The following is an 18,074-nucleotide window of genomic DNA, read 5'->3' on the forward strand; positions in this document are numbered from 1 at the left end:
TATGTATGTATGTATGTATGTATGTATGTATGTATGTATGTATGTATGTATGTATGTATATATCACACTGTTCTCCAAACTTTTGTTTTTTCAAAATTTCCCAGTTGTCAGAAAATTAAAAAATATTTCTGAGCTCATGTTACATGATTCAATAATATTGAATTATGCTCATGTTAACCATACAAAGCTTTACTTTTCTTTTCGGAACAAAATATACCTTTAGGTCTTGCACACTAAATCCAAAGGGTTACAGACCAAAAATCCGAAGAGCCTAAAACCATTGTGATAGTTCGCAACGCAATATTTTGACTTTATTATTACGAATTATCACAAAACAGCAATCAAAACTTGACAGAGAAAAGTGACTATTCGATGCGAGTAAACCAGTCATTTAGTGCTGAAAAAATTTTAGCTGGCAAGAATTATCCATCGCGAAACCATGTGATTGAACTTTTTGTAAACAACGAAGTTTTTGTTGTGAATTTAAGTCTGTAGCTTTTTGACAATTCTCAAGATCTCTTTATGTAGCGGTTACTAATTTAGATTCTATAAATATTTCCTGCGAACACTAAACGCTCAGTTTCCGAACGACCTGGGTCCGAGCGCTGGTCAAAGCAATATCGCAAAAAATAGGTTTTTTCTTCACAGCGGTTGGCCCTCGGCAGAGAATGGCAAACTTCGGAGTATATTTCTGCCATGAAAAAGATTTCATAAAATCCATTTACCGTTCGAAGGCAGCGTAAAACTGTAGGTCCCTCAATTATTGTAACAACATCAAGATGACAGCGGTTGGCCCTCGGCAGAGAATGGCAAACTTCCGAGCGTATTTCTGTCATGAAAAAGATTTCATAAGATCCATTTGCCGTTCGAAGGCAGCATAAAACTGTAGGTCCCTCAATTATTGTAACAACATCAAGACCACCACAAATTGGGGGAGAAGCTCGGCCAAACACTTAGCGTGTAAGCGCCAAAATATTATTATCCGAATATCCGGCTCATAACATTTTGGAAAGATTAAAGAAAACAACAACCGTATTTTTAGCGAGAGACAAATTATCATCCTTTAAAAGAAAATTAAATTTATATATTACCTGTGTGGAAAAGAAAAGCATTGAATGTTTCCAACCTTTATACAACTTTCTACAAGAAACGCGAATGAAATGTAAAATGTCATAACTGGAGACTGATAACATCTCCTGAAAGCTTTGTCAGATTAATTTTCGGATGGTAGTAGTGATATCGATGGGGTACAAATCCATTTACGAGGCACTCACAGATCTTCAGAGTTCTTCGACATTGAAACAAACATTTAAGTCTGTGTCTCTGAACGAGTTTTTGGTTAGCGTTAGGAGTATGGATGGCAAAAAAATAAAATAACCGATTAATTAATCATATGATTAATCACAAACAAAATTAATTGAAATTATTGAGAAATAATCGATTAATCGAATTTTTAAAGGAACTTAGCAGCTTTTGATATTCCGCTTTAGTTCTTGGATTTGACAATTTAAATAAAAACTATTTTTTTCTTTTGGGTGACCCTTCGCCTTCGTTCGAAATTTATGAGCGGCCCAGAGATCGAACTCATATTCTACTGATTACAGTGACGACTCGCTACCCGGTTCCTTAAGATCATCTACGCACATTATTTCATTTCGTAAGAACTTCATTACTGAGGAAAATGCTAACGGATCTTTAAAATGAATTTTTTTGAACATCGGGTCGAGTAAAGCTGATGCAGCTAGCAAAAAAGAATGTTCGATGGATGGATTTTAGGCAACTCAGAATTGATATTTCTTTAAAATATTTTTACGATTTTACAATTGATCGATTAATGAAACACAGGACTACGATACAATTAAATCGGAAATTGGACAAAAATAATCGATTAATTTAATCAAATGATTAATCGCTGCCATCCCTAGTTAGGAGTGTATACCACAAAGTAGCTAAAAATGCAATCGTAACTTTGCTTACCTCTGTCACAACGTGTCGTTGTGAAATAACGTTTTCAGTTTACAGCTATACAAAAAAAAAACTTCGGATCGAAATTGGATCTACCCCAGAAATGCGCTTACAGCTTTTATACATAATACTAAACTATAAATCAATAATTAATAAAACCGTGAAACAATTTCGTTCTTCACATTAAAAGTTAAAATATGTTTACTATTTCTAATAAAATTTTTTATTCTTATTTAAATTTCAGTGCCTAAAAGCATAGACAGATAGCAGCGTTGATCGGGATTATGTAAGTTAATTCCCAAACTTAACTCGGATCAAGGGAATTTTCGATGACAACACTGACCAAAACTCAGAGAGCATAGAATACAGAGAATATGCAAAACTAGCATGGAGATTTCGCACGTTTAATAATATATAGATGTAACTCAAAATTTACGTTTTTGGAGATTTCATTATGCGATTAAAAGCTTGATAAGTAGAATATGTTTAGTTTAACAGATAACCAAACTTCCCAAATATGGCGAAGATATGTATACTCAATACTTTTCACTGCAATCCAAGTAGGTATCGAAAAAAAGTACTTGTATCGGAAGCCCAAAACTTATTATGCTAAAGCATCTTCTTTGAAAAGGAACCCATTAGAGGGATGGGAAGATATGCGCACTACATTTCCGCAGCTATATAAGCAAGCCCGTCTATACATAACGGTTGTTGAGTCATCTATCCCTGCGAGAGACTTTTCTCAAAAACAAGTACAACTGTATCAAAATTTCGAAACCGCCTTTCACGAAAACACTTGCAAAAGTTGATGTTTTTGGGAAATATAACAAAAAGGGAGTAATTTTCTTAAACTTAGTTTATATGAAAAAACTTTATCTATTAATCTTGTAAAAATGTATTCTATTATTTTTGAAATCAAATACTATACCAAACAATTGTTGATTTAAATGTTTGTATGAAAAAATATTAAAGATAAATAATCTTGTAAAAATGCATATTTTTGTGAAAAAAATACAATAACTTTGAAAAATAAGCAAAATCGTAGTTCTATGGATCAGATCAACTCGATACCTTCCCGATAGTGAGTAGGTATCGATACCTTGTTTGATACAAGTACTGATTTGAGTAATACCTTGATGGTATCGATTTATCACTAACCACCATACTAATTTAAATTGAATAAGAACTTATTTGAATTAATACAGTGGCTGCATTACCGACACGACAAGGTTGATGTCCATGTTAGTTCTGCATTTTCTTTGTGTTCTACGCTCCCTGAGCAAACAAAGCAGCTAGTTTCTTCATCCGCGGTAGAAGAGAGCTGAGAGCTCATTCCCACGACAGCCGGTTCTACGTACCGGAATGACTCGGGTTTTACCCGACCAAGGGCTGTTGTTTCGGCGATCTAACCCCGTTTAGGTCGGCGAAGTATCTCAGAAGTTGTTCGTCCATAGGGCTACATTCGCTACGTTTTCTCCTACTCAGGGCTGGCATCGAGTCAAACCCAGGGCCAGAAACCTACACCTGCTGTGTATGCCAGAGACGACTACACCACAACTCCACCTCTGTCAAGTGCAATGCTTTCGAGGGGTGGTGTACCCTCAGTCTGCTCAGGACTACGGACACATCGGCAGTGGACCACGTTGTATGTGGCCCCGGCTCCACGGCTAACCACAGTTCACCAGAGCAGCCTCACACAGTCACCACAGCACAACAACATAATAACACCACAGACCATACCATAGCCACGACAGACCATAGAACACACACAGCCGCACCACCAACCACACGCTGTCGCCAACAACTCCTGGTTCCTCCTACAATCTGCACGGTATGTCAGACCAGGATATTCCGTAATGTGACATCAGTCAAGTGCAACACCTGCCTTGGCTGGTGCCACTTTAGGGCATGCTCAGGTCTGCGTCAGGGATTAGCAAAGGGTGCTGTTTTTGTGACTTTAAGCCTACTCACGTTAAAAACGGAGGATGAACGAACACCACCGCAAAGCGTGCTGTCTTGCAAATACAGCCACCACAAGTGAACGATGCTTATAACAGCTCATACTGATATTGACTTCGGCAAATCTGTACTCCGAATGATCGTGCACGAAACCAGCAACCGCCGTATTTGATCGACTGCCAAAAGCACGATACTGCTTTGGACGGTTGCCGAAAGCATGACAGCTTATGTGAAAGACTGGCGAAGGCAAGATGCCGCAGTTAGCTAACTTGATTTGTTGCAGAAGTCAAACCGCTGCCTTTGGTTTGTTGCTGAAGGCGCGTTTGACGTGTTGCCGAAGTGATGATACTGTAGTTCAAAAACATTCAAAGACACTTGCTTGTTTGAAATGAAGCATTGATATGTACATACACACATACTTACGTACGTATGCATATTCACAACTAGCCAGCAGTGAGCAATGCAATTGAATGGTAGACGCGCTATAAATACATACATACATGCATACGAGACGATAAATTACCCTTTACCACATTCGTCGTCATTTCAGCAACAAGTCAGATGATTTTCAGCAACAAGTCAGATGATTTTCAGTAGGGCTGATGATTTCACCCGGGTAATGAGCTACCCGGGTACCCGGGTAGCGGGTGAAGCCCTACCCGGGTATTGAATTACCCGGGTAGCCCGGGTACCCGGCTATTTTACTACCCGGGTAGACCGGGTACCTCGGCAGTATGGTAATTACCCGGGTACCCGGGCACCCGAAAAAATGTGGAGGTAAAAATTAAACGCATTTACGATTATATACCGCAAACGAACACGATTGTAGAAGTATTAAACTGTAGGCAGCTAAAAAAATAATAATAATAACAGATAATTTCGTTTTTTATAAAATATGACTAGGTAAGAATGTTACTCATACGCCATGTATGTATGTACTATTAATGAAATCATATGCATAACTATTTGTATCATGACGCATTTTCATTTGACCGTTTGCAACGTTATTTATCAATCAAGTCAATTATTTGGGAATCCATCTTGATCTCAGGTTTTCGTGGAAATTGCATAATAAAGCGAAAAAAAGTCAACTTGCATTAAAACATTAAGAATGTACTGGCTGCTTGCTGCAAAATCTGAGCTGAGTTTAGAAAACAAAATCCTTCTGCACAAAGTTATGCTGAAGCCGGTTTGGACATACGCTATGTAACTATGGGGTACTGCGAGTAACTCAAACAGAAATACTACAGCGGTATCAAAAGAAGGCCCAAAGAAGTATTGTTAATGCTCCTTGGTATTTCACTAACTATGCCACTCACCAAGACCTCAAAATTTCATTTGTCAGGGAAGAAATCATCAGATTGACTCAGTGATAACACGATCTTGTTTGTTGTTACTATCATAACAAGTTTTAATAATTATGTATATAAAATAATTACATTATCATTACAAGTTTTTATTTTGATGCAAAAAGACTAGCAAGTTAACCGAATCGGGGGCCAAACACGATCTTTTCGCCGTTACAATATTTCCTGCCGTAGAGAAGTCTTTCGTGTTCGGAGGAAAAGTTGTTTCAGTGAGATCCACGGCTGTTAATTCTAAGCCAGAGGAAAGCTGGACCATTTCAACTTCCAGAAAAAAAAAAAGCAAATAAAAAAAAAAAAAAAAGTTCGTGTCTTAAGTCTTTCGTTAACTTTATTTGCATACATAATTATCTTTCAGTTCTTTTTTTATTAACATTAATATTCAAACATTTCAAAGTAATGGAACGCTATGAGATAGTTCAGAGAAGATTTGTTCCTTTTTCGTTCTCTGTAACAAAGTTCCTGGGACTTTCGCTCCCAAATTGCTCTTCGGGAGTAAGTTCCTCAGAATTTTGTTCCCGTTTCTTTCTTTGCCAAAACGTTCAGGAGAAATTTGTTAGCATTTTGTTCTCTTAGAAATGTTCCCGAAAGTATTGTTCGCATTTTGTTCTCTCTGGGAACGTTCCACAGGGTTTAGTTCTTATATAATTTCCAATGAGAACGTTCTCGTCAGTTTTGTTCTCATTTTGGTTTTGGTTTTGACGCGTTCTTGGGAACAAAACTACCACAATGACATTTAGTTTCGATCATACATTTTGTTCTCGGTCACATATGTACACATGCATGTATGTATATGCATTTACAAAAATTAGAAGTTTGAATTTAAGTACAGAAACTAATGTTTTAATTTACTTTTCTTGTCTCCGTCTACTCAGGCAAGCGGTTAGGTGTACATAGCCGCGTACATTCTAGACATAAAGAAATAATTATAAAAAAAAATTTTCTCACAGAAAAAATATTTATCCTCACCAAAAAGATTATACAAGAAGCTTTATGTCGCATTACCCGGGTGTTTTTCGTTAACCGGCACCTACATATGTATATTACCCGGGTACCCGGGCAAATCGGGTAATACCCGGCTACCCGGGTAATAAAAGCCCCGGGTAACACCCGGGTAATCGGGTACCTGGGTACCCGGGCATTACCCGAATTACCCGGGCACCCGGGTATCATCAGCCCTAATTTTCAGCAACAAGTCAAATGGCTTTCAGCAACAAGTCAGATGATTTTCAGCAACAAGTCAAACGACTTCTGCAACAAATGATGACTCTCATGTTTTCGGAGCCGTTCAATTGCCACGTTTGCTGGTTTCGTGCGCGATCATTCAGAGTACAGATTTGCCGAAGTCAATATCAGTATGAGCAGTTATAAGCATCGTTCACTTGTGGTGGCTGTATTTGCAAGACAGCATGCAATGCGCTCGTGTTCAGTCATCCTCTAATTTCGTTTAGGTATCGATACTACTAAGCCAACGCCGCTGCTCAGTCATACAAAGCAGCGGTATTGAATGAGTATGAACAGTTGACGATCAACCAATGCCAATCCCTGGTCTGCGTACCACGCGAGACTGGACGAGGAACTTCGAGGGCCCGTGTTGCGCTGCTCGGTCGCAGACCCCAACTGCGACGCCTCCCGCCACCACCACAGGGCGGCAACCATCACAGCAGCGCACACAGCCAACGGCAGTAAGAACACACACATCCCTTACACCCCACATCCCAACACGTCTCCCGAACCACATGAAGCTCCTTCAATTTAGCTGTAACGGGCTACAGAGCAAGATTGAGGAGATAACCGTCTTTATGTGTCGGCATGGTATATTGATAACTGCGGTCCAAGAGACGAAGTTGCACAGCAATTCAACATTGTTGAATTGTGCCGGGTACAACGTGCACCGTCGAGATCGCGAGCGAGATAATGGTGGTGGCTTAGCGTTCATCACGCACCACACCGTGCAGTATCGTCTTATCGAAGCAGACATCGACCGCAGGGATACCATCCTAGAACGTCAGGGCATTGCTATCCGGTCAGGCGATGTTGAGCTCGAAATATTTAACATATACATACCCCCTGTCACCTGCTGCCCGGCAGGATATCACCCTGATATAGGTGCGCTCCTCAGAGGTGAAAACCGTATGGTAGTAGGTGACTTTAATGCGCATCACGATCTTTGGCATTCAAGCCTGTCAAACAATCGTAGGGGAACAGAATAGGCTGAGCAGATAGAACATTCGACATTCTGCACAATGAACGACGACGCACCCACCAGGATTATGGGTAACTGCAGCAGCTCGCCAGACATCACCATAGTCAGCGCTGGTCTGATAAACAGCATAACATGGCGACCTATGCTGACTTTAGCATCAGACCATCTACCCATAGTCATCTCGATAGATAAACCAACAGACTTTGCCTTCGCTAAACACCGGACCTATATCAACTTCTCTAAAGCTGATTGGAAAAGTTACGCGGAGTTTACTGAAAACACCTTTACTGCGCTTCCCACACCAACCGACGTCCATCTCGGTGAACGTAAGTTCCGCAGGGCTGTCACTTCTGCTGCAGCTCGCTTCATACCGGCAGGATGTATAACGGACCCACGTCCAAACTTCCGTTCTGTTCTAGCCGATGAGCGTGACAGCCTTCGTCAGGCCGATCCCGGAGATCCCCGTATTAAGGATCTCAACGCTGGAGGAGTATCTGAAGACCTGTAACTTCGCCTCTGGTGTGAGTAAGCTTTGGTCAACCGTGAGGTCACTGTCCAATCCGACGAAGCACGACGACAGAGTCGAAATTTCTTTCGGTGACCATGCTTCGACGGACCCGGAGCGATGCGCGAGCTACTTTAGCCGGCAGTTCATACTGCATCCTCCGGTGGACAAAGCTAAGCGTCGAGTGACCAGAAGGCTGCACAAACTGCCAACAACTTGTGCCCCCTTGCTATCACTTGCGGTGAAGTTCAGGTGGCCATCGGGAAGGCGAAAGCCTCCAAAGCCATGGGTCCCGACGGAATATGCATGCTGATGCTGAAAAATTTGGGTCCTGCGGGGGTAGCGTACCTAACGGAGGTCCTCAATTTGTCCATGGCCACTCTCATCATTCCAGACATCTGGAAGGTGGGGAGAGTGGTCCCACTGCTCAAACCGGAGAAACCCGCCAACTTAGGAGATTCTTATCGTCCGATAACACTCCTTTCCCCGGCAGCGAAGACACTCGAGGCCTTGCTACTCCCGTACTTCACAAACCACTTGACCCCAGCGAAGCATCAGCATGGCTTCCGTAAAGTCCACAGTAAAACAACAGCACTTAACGCCATAAACACTCAGATAACTCGTGGCCTTAACTGTAAACGTCCCAGTGAGAGTAGCGTTGGACCTGTCAAAGGCTTTTGACACTGTCAGCCATTCCACGCTACTAGAATATATACAGGTTTCCTCTCTCCCACAGAGGCTCAAACGGTGGTCAGCAAATTATCTGAGTGGTCGACACTCGTCGGTAATGTTTAGAGACAAATCGAGCAAACTTAGAAAAATAAAACAGGGGGTTCCACAGGGTGGTGTCCTTTCCCCACTACTGTTTAACTTTTACATTTCAAAGCTCCCTCAACCACCAGAGGGAGTCTCGATTGTCTCTTACGCCGACGATTGCTCGATCATGGCGACTGGGAATGGAATTGATGACTTGTGTTCGAAAGTAAACGGATATCTCTCTGACCTTTCTCGCTTCTTCACTGCAAAGTGTCTAGCCCTCTCCCCTACGAAATCCTCTGCGACCCTGTTCACAACCTGGACGAAGTAGGTCAGGCTACCGCTAGGAATTCACGTCGATGACACACCAATTCCGACGGTGAATAATCCTAAAATACTCGGAGTAACATTCGACAGCCTGCTCTCCTTCTCTGCGCACACAACCGCTATTGTCAATAAAGTACAGAGCCGCAACGAGGTCCTGAAGTCGCTAGCCGGCAGTACTTGGGGCAAAGACAAAGAAACGTTGCTGGCAACATACAAGGCAATAGGCCGGCCGGTTGTAAACTACGCAGCACCAGTGTGGTCGCCGGGGACTAGTAGGACGCAGTGGACGAAGCTACAGACGGTACAAAATATAGCACTCAGGACAGCGACAGGATGCCTCCTGATGTCACCAGAACACCACCTCCACGATGAGGCAAAAATGCTCCCAATTAGGGAGCACAACACGATGCTCTGCAAGCAGTTTCTTGTTGGGAGCCACAGATGTGGCCACCCAAATAGACAGCTGCTTGCAGAGGAGCCCTCGCCGAGGCACGTCAGGAGGCATCTATATGAACTGACGGACGAAGTCCAGAGGTTCATTGTGCAACCTCTGGACCCGTCAGCTCATAGACAGGCCCTGAACGGCATTCACAGGGACGCAGTCTCGAGTTATGTAGACTCAAGACCTGTGAATGCCGCTCTAGGCACACGAACACCGGACATTGACATGACGGAGCTCCATCTGCCCCGGGAGACCAGAACGACAATAGCCCAACTTCGCTCTGGCTACTGCAGCAGGCTAAACTCCTACATGTGTAGGTTAAATGCGGATGTGCCGAACGAATGTCCGGCATGCGGAGAGACCCCTCACGACTCGAAACATCTCTTCGCATGCCCGGAAAACCCCACAACCCTAACGGCGTCGTCCCTATGGACTGACCCCATAGAGGCTGCACGCTTCTTGGGGCTGCCGTTAGTGGAACTCGACGACAACGACTGAGATATCAGCCGATCTGGGCGGGGTTGTTGTAGCCGCTACAACAACAACAGAGCTAAGAGCTGCGTACTACAAGCCTGCAGGTCCCAGGTTCAATCCTCGGTTGGAGCGATAGCCAAACAAATTTTGTTTTTATTATTTCTTTTATTTTATTTGATTTTAATATATGTGACCTGGGCTACGAAAAGGGAGCTTACGTGCGAAAACTAGTTTTCTGTGAAAAAGCTGTTAGAAGTAAGCAACTCGTTTCGTCAGTTTCTCATTATCTCGTTAATTGTTCTCCGCGCCGGACGTCCAGTAAGTGTTGTTGTTGGTCCAGTAAGTGTTGTTGTTGGTCGGAATATTATTATAGTTCATCGTGTAAGTTGCTAGTGTGGAACATTTAAAAAAGTAACACTGAAGAAGTGACGTTTACTGTTTCTGTTGATTATCGTCTTCGCATTTCGCATGAAATGAAACATGAGTGTTGATGAGCATTATTATTACTCATTATTTACATTTATTATTATTACATTATTACATTTTTTTTTTTTTTTTTCGTAGGAGAGGGAAATGCTTTATGCACTGGCCGGGGGCGCTAGTCTCTATACTACCTTCCCCGAGTGTGGGACTCCCACCGAAGCGTGTTGGGCTACCCACTAAAACCCAAACTCCCACCGCCCGCGCAAGAATCCCGCATCTGGCACCGCAATTCTGCATGTCTTCAGATGCAGGAGCGCGCTGTTAGAGCCTTGGGGCTGCTCTTTTGTAGGGGCGTTTCATTCGGGTGTCCTCAGTAGTCCTCTCGTTTGCAGCGGAGTACGAATTTCACGTATCTCGCAACTGCTTCCCACTTTTCTGCGCTGGAAATCATTATCCCAACTATGTTGTCCGGAGTAATGTCTCCGTGTCTTTCTTCCAACATTCTGCGCGAAATCAAGAAGTGTTCGCAGGTGAAGAATGTGTGGTACACGTTATCTTCGACGTTTCCACAGTAGTGACAGAACGGTGAGTCCACCCTTCCCATTCTATGAAGATATTCTCGGAAGTAACCATGACCGGTGAGGAATTGCGTCAGGTAGAAATCGACTTCCCCATATGGTCTGTTCAGCCATGTTTGAAGGTCGGCTATCAGCGAGTGTGTCCATCGACCTTTTGTGCTCGCGTTCTAGTTTTGTTGCCACTGCTGGATCAGTTGCTCGCGCGCCCTTGCCGCGGCAGCTGCTCGACCTATCTCGGCACTGAGATTGTAAATCTCTTTTCGCTCGTAAGCAAGTAGCTCAATTGGCATGACGCCAGAAATAACTAGAACCGCGTCCGCGGACACTGTACGGTATGCAGAAGCAATGCGTAGTGCCCCTCTGCGCTGTACCGAAGACATTTGAATCCGGTATTTTTTGACTTTCAATGCGTCAGCCCATATTTCTGCCCCGTACAGGAGCACCGATTGGACCGCTGTCATCAGAAGCTTCCTGCGGCATGGCTTCGGGCCGCCCACGTTCGCCATCAGCCGGCTAAGAGCCGCCGTGCTCTGCGCAGCTTTTTCACATACTCCATGGATGTGTTCCCAGAATGTGAGTTTGCTGTCAAGCTTCACCCCTAGGTATTTTGTAGACCTAGAAGTCGTCACGAGTTGAGGTCCGACCATTATATTTATAATTGTTGGGATCCGTTTCCTGGTGAGGAGCACGATCTCCGTTTTGGCTGTAGCCAATTGCAGACCGTGATCGCTCATCCATTATTACATTACATTTATTTATTATAACATTATTATTGCTCAGCATTATTATTTTATTATTACATTATTATTACATTATTATTACTTATTATTACATTATTACATTACATTTATTTATTATTACATTATTATTACTCAGCATTATTATTTTTGGCCCATAATACGTTTTTCTAGTGTATAATCACGTCTTTATAGCTTATAATTCAATGTATTTTGTTCATTACCAATAAATTATATTTTGTCGTATTTTTACTCTTCTTTCTCTACATTTTTAGTACACTTCTAAGCAAGTTACGATTTTCTGCTTTTCACCACGTGAAAAAGCATCTCATCTTCCATCCGAATCAACCAAAAAGTGAAAATTGATTTTTTGGGCTTACCCCTTTCCGTAAACCAGGTCACATATATCTAATTTTAATTTATTTTATTTCACACTTTTATTATATAATTAGTTAATTAAAATGTTTATAGTTTAATTTTACTAAAAAAGTCATAACCAACTGACTATAAACAACATTAAAAAAATATAGAAGTAATAATAATAGATTGGCGCTTACACATATGTTAGTGTTTGGCCGAGCTTCTCCTCCAATTTGTGGCGTGCGCCTTGATGTTTTCACACAAAGTGGAGGGACCTACAGTTTTACGCCGACTCCGAACGGCGATCGTATTTTTATGAGAAGCTGTTTTTCATAGCAGAAATACACTCGGAGGTTTGCCATTGCCTGCCGAGGGGCAACCGCTGTTAAGAAAAAACCTTTTTTCTAAATTTTTTGCGTTGTTGCTTTGACCAGAGCTTGAACCCTGGCGCTGCGGAGTGGAAGCGTACACTGGCACAATTTTGATCAGATCAACTGCGCCGTTATCCGGATCAACGTTGCCGTCTGTCTATGCTTTCAGATTTTTAGTAATTTGATTTGGGGTTTCATTAAATAAAAGTTGTTTAGTGTGGGTTCCATTATCTTAAAAGTTTGGGAAGCCCTGGTGCACTGTTGAGGTGAAATAATTAGACTAGTAAGGGCCTGTGCCAATCAGTACAAAAGTTCTATGTGATCGGACTTCTACCACATTGTGGTATTTCTACCGTTTTTTTTCGCGGTTTTGAGTAGTTTTATTTTTGATCGACATAATTTTCTTAATTTTAAGAGCAAAAATTGTCCAACACTAAACACTATATGGTAACGAGAATGATATAATACAAGACTCCGCATTCCCAGCGACGATGAAATTTCTCAAGTAAACAAAGCCGAATGGGAGGATAAAATAAACTGTAAAATAGTAAATTTTCTCAGTAATCAATTTTTCGATAGGAAACGTGGTTTTATTGTGTTAAATTGCAAAATATATGATTTATAAAAAGAATTAATAGCAGAAATTTTAAAAAACTGCGATTTTTGTGAAAATATTAGAAAATTTGAGGCCTTGCTTACTTTTACAAGAGAATTGTCAAAATCGGCAAATCCCAATTAGCTGTTTATGGTACTTGCCACATTTGTCCGTTACTTCGCGATGTGATAAAAAGAAAAGCTGGCAGCACTCCGCAAGCTTTCCGAAATCTCTTAAAATATGTTCGAAAAATATCTTGATATGGAAGGAACTGCTTACACTGTCAAGGGAAAAAAAAAATTGCCTAAAGTCAGCGCAATTTTTAACAACTTCTATCTTGCACTTTGTTATACTAAAGTTGTTTTTTTTAGAGTCTAATTAAAAAGTTTGCAATTTAGGTGAAACCTTGCAGAATTTTTTTAATTTTTGTACAAAGTTTGATCCAAACCCAGAGATCTACCACATTTTTTTGAAATCTACCACATTTGTTTTCCAGATTCTACCACACAGAATTTTTTTTTAAATCCGATCACTGGTGCCAATTCGTAACTTTTTACTGCTGGAAATTTTTGACAGTTGAATTGATGCAGAAGAAGACTATCGAGTTAGCAATTGAATCTAATTCAGCAGTTACATAGAAAATATTTGTCTTTACAATCAGTTGCTCATCCATGCATTTATTAGACCTTTCAGCAATAATAATAGAAATAAAACCACGTCAAACTAGTCAGGTAAGTGTGCTTACAAAAATATTTAAAACCGTGTACAATTGTTGCCAGTTATGTATATAGCTGTTCTTCTTTTTTGTTGCTGGCGGGACCATGTTTTCTTAATTTTTTCTAATATCCACTCGCCTTGGTTTTCTTCAATTTATGTGTATACATACATGCGTTGTTCGGTATTCTTCTTGATATCCGTGCTGTCAAATTTTTCACTAGCCCTATCGGATACACAAATTTTTATTCACCTGTCAAAAGTTTACTATCCAGAGTACTTTTCTATCAATTGGCACAGGCCCTAATATTACACGAAACTTTAGAAATGTGTAATAGTTCTAAATGATGACAAATCAGTGTTGGCACATGTAGCGAAAATTCCGTAGCCGTAGGGATTTCAGCCGAAAATATAAGTGTAGGAAAAAGAAGGAAAAGTTTCATTTATTCGCTCAAAAATTGCCATATTTCACTTCGTTTTTTATTAATATTTGCAGCCATCTTTACTCGTTGATACGAATTTTTAAATAAAAAACTAACGCAAATAACGCGATCAAGCAAATCAAACAGCGTACTTGAAAATGTCCCTTTAAAACAACCGTGGAACGGTAATGAAATAAACGCAGTGTTCATACGAGCATATTCACAATGAATAACTAAAAATTGTAAAATCATAATTCTGTTGACTAGCTATTGCCAGATGTGATTTTACAGCTAAATATCATGCGAGTAGAAGAACACCAATCACTGATATTGTGGCATTGTGGCCAGTGTTGCCGTTTTGATACATATGTATCAAATTGGATACATTTTCGCCTTAAATGGTGAGGGATACTTCGTTTTTTTCCTCAGTGTAAATTTGGATACCTTTTCCCATAAGTATTCGTAACTTGAAGGAAATTTTTTTATTTATGTACGAGCTATTATAGCGTTTTTAACAGTTGGCTGCTCTTCCTCCAAGCAAGAAATTTTCCTTTATTCTGGTCACTTTGAAAAATTAATTTTTTAGCTACATAAACGTGCATTTAATTAGCACCAAGCAGTTTGCAAATTTTGAAAAGTTTTCTGACGAGTAGTAGGTAGCTGTAATGCGAAAAAATCAACCTTTACATCCCGAGCAACCCTTTTCTTAGCATTCAAAGGAAATTGACAACCATGCCGATGACTAATTTTCAACAATAACTTGACTGTACTAAAAATAACTTATAAGCTCTAAATGTTCAGTTATATGTCGTTAAGCAAGAATTCAAACAAGCCGGAAATAGAATTGCAGACAAATGCAAGTTCTTGAGAAATTTTTCAGTCTCATAGATAGCTCGCAATCCATCAGTTTGATTGAAAAACACTGTTCCCAAATCCGTGTCTAACAGCCGCACTCAGAGTCGTTTAATGATTACTTAAGGTGTCCTGATTTAAAAAAATTCTCTCTCAGAGTCAGTTAATGATTCGTTAACGGCTTTTAATGAACATTAAAGTTAAGTAAACAAAAACCTTTACTTGACTTTTTAACGAATGGTTTTCAAATTTTTTGTTTGTTTTCAATAAATTTTAATTTCGTTAACGTTGCTGTAATAGTGGCAACGGCCCAGTGAGCAGAGCACTTTCATACTATTCAGGAGATCCGAGTTCAATCCTCGGCAAGGAATTCTTTTTGATACAATTTTTTTAAGATGTATTGCAGAAAAAATTCATATTTTTTATTTTATTTAACGCTTGGAAATTTTTTTAATTCATCTTTATTCTTTTACTTTCAGCTTCTCAAATTTTTAGTTTTTCCTGTTTTAAAAAGATATTTTTTTCATTTCGTATAGTTTTTAGAAAACTTATTGCTAAACGATAAATATAATAACACTATTAGCACATCTTTCAATTACTCATTCGAAATACAGAAAAGAGCTTTCAAGATAGTTGCCGAAATATAGACTTTTGTCTCTCGAAAGACTGAGGTGTGTTGAAAGACAGATGCCAGAATTAAATTTAAAAAAATTTGTTTCCTTTTTAAAGCAATAAAATCTATAAATCAAAAGAAAATTAGATTAAAAAAGCAAAAAAATTCAATAAACATAGTTTATAATATACAAATTCATATATGTAATACTTCTATATTGGCAGTAAGCTAATTTCTCAATGTGTAAGCATTCCGAAATCAAAACGAGACAGTCCAGTACCGTTTTTGTCAATGTATTGTGTACTTCAGTGCCGTTTTTGTATATGTGTTGTGTACATGTTTATTTATAAACGTATGTGTTCCTTTTCTTTCGTACGTGTTTATTGATATATCTGTACTGTAGTGTTTTCGGACGGTACTAGCTCTTACTGCCAATATAGGAGTATTACATATATGTAAAAATTAAACAAGAAAAAAATGAAAATCGAAAAAGAACGCCAGTGCTCTGCTCACTCAGCCATTGCATCTGTTGAGCCAGTGCGCGCAAAACGATATAAATACTTATTTTTATATTTTATTTCAAACTGAACGAAAAAAGTGAGTGATGCCACAAAAATGAAGGGCCGCAACTGGGGTCATACTTAAATTTTTTATTTCATAATTTTTAACTCTGAGAGGAAATATTAATTAACAGATTTAACGATCATTAGTTAAGTGGTTGTTAGAGCTATTTTAAGGAACGTTTCTGAGTGCGGCTGTAAGTATGGGAAAATACTGGCTACATGTTAATAAGTTTGTTAAGGGGCCGAGTTTCTCTCCCATAGATGTATTGTAAAAATATCCGATCTTTTCGGTGGATACATTTGGATACAATTTTCCATTTTTTATGGATACTATAACGGCTAAGGAAGTGGCAACACTGATCGTGGCCTAGCAGTAGCAATCACCATAAGCCATTTTTAAATCACAGTGATAAAATCACCGGTAGTGAAATACCGCTCATCACTACTTAAGAGTTATTAAGAATTAAAAACTACGGCCCGTACTTAAGCCAAGAATGATAGAATTCAAGATTGCGCATTCCCGAAGCGATGACATTTGTGGATTAAAAGTAAGCGAAGCCAAATAGAAGGATAAACAAAAATGTCGGATTAGTAAATTATCTTAATATTCCATTTTTCGATAGGAAACGTGTTTTAATTTCTTTAAATTGTAAAATATAAAGAAAATGTGAAAAAGCGTTGATTTTAGTGAAAGTATTAGTGAATTTCAGTGCATTTAAAGTTTTTAAGGCGTTGTTTACTATAAACCAAGAACTATCAAAATCGGCGAAACCAAAGTAGCGGCTTGCCAAGAATGAATACACGATTGCGCCAATCGAGCTGAGAGCAACTGGCCGTGACGTCAACAAATACCAGAATGAGAGAGCAAGATGAACTTGACAAGAAAAAGAGGAAGCATCGAACAAAAGGCGGTATTGTCAAGTTTTGAATTTGAAAAAGCACAAAATTTTTATTGGTGTATTTAATGGACTTTATATGCATACATAATTTTATTGTAAAGATGCCGATTCAAATTAATACAAATCAATGTTTCTTGCACGACGGTCGATTTCTTGGGGCATGATTGAAGGTGCTGCCACATATTGCCACTGTGCCATGATTTTGTTTAAATTTTTGTAAAGTTGCTCACCACACTTACGATTGCTATAAATTTTGCTTCCATTTTTTAAGATTTTCAAATTTGGTGTCTTCAAACCCAACCAAACAAAAGTATTGTATGACGTCAGCGATTGGGTAGATGCTGTCAAACCGACGAAGAGAGGGTAGCGGTCCTTGAATTGCGCGACCTATATTTTCTGAATCGTGGCGGTTTGCTACATCGTGTAGTTAGGCGCCAGTTATGCTTAGGCTTTCTGCACATTGCTGGTCCAATCATACACTTTCGCACACTCGTCGTGATATTTCAATTCATTTGTCGTCTAAAAATTCACTTGCGAGCAGGTATTTTCTGTTTTTCTGGTTGATATTTTCGCGAAATAATTACAAAAATCTGCCATTTTTAAAACATGGACTGTACTGCAAGAATTCTAGACATAATTTTTCAGTAATATCTCTTCCTTTCTTTTCCTGAAATGTGTTTTGTGCACGCACGCAGCCTTTTTACAATTTCGTCATATTTTATAAAAAAAAAAAAATTCTGTAGAAATAACGGAAATTTATGGCAAATTTAAGCTGTTTTTGATGACTTTTTTGCGCTGATTACGAATCCGTAAGCATAAAGTTTCCATCAAAGCAAAGAAACAAAAGGTGATAGAAACTTCCTGTCTTAAATTAAAGCTAGAACTCTCGACTACTATCTCTGAAAATATCTTTCTTGCACCTTGACTTTATACTTTACTTACACTAGCC

General features: G+C 39.6%; 1 protein-coding gene across 1 annotated transcript in view; it reads right to left on the reverse strand.

Moving 5' to 3' along the window:
- LOC118742357 (myosin heavy chain, non-muscle) overlaps window positions 1-18,074 on the reverse strand; it is a gene marked incomplete in the record, with an annotated part of 153,781 nt that overhangs the window by 233 nt on the left and 135,474 nt on the right.

This window comes from Rhagoletis pomonella, unplaced genomic scaffold, assembly GCF_013731165.1.
Source record: "Rhagoletis pomonella isolate Grant_MI unplaced genomic scaffold, Rhpom_1.0 Rhpom_scaffold_00007, whole genome shotgun sequence".
Lineage (NCBI taxonomy): Eukaryota > Metazoa > Arthropoda > Insecta > Diptera > Tephritidae > Rhagoletis > Rhagoletis pomonella.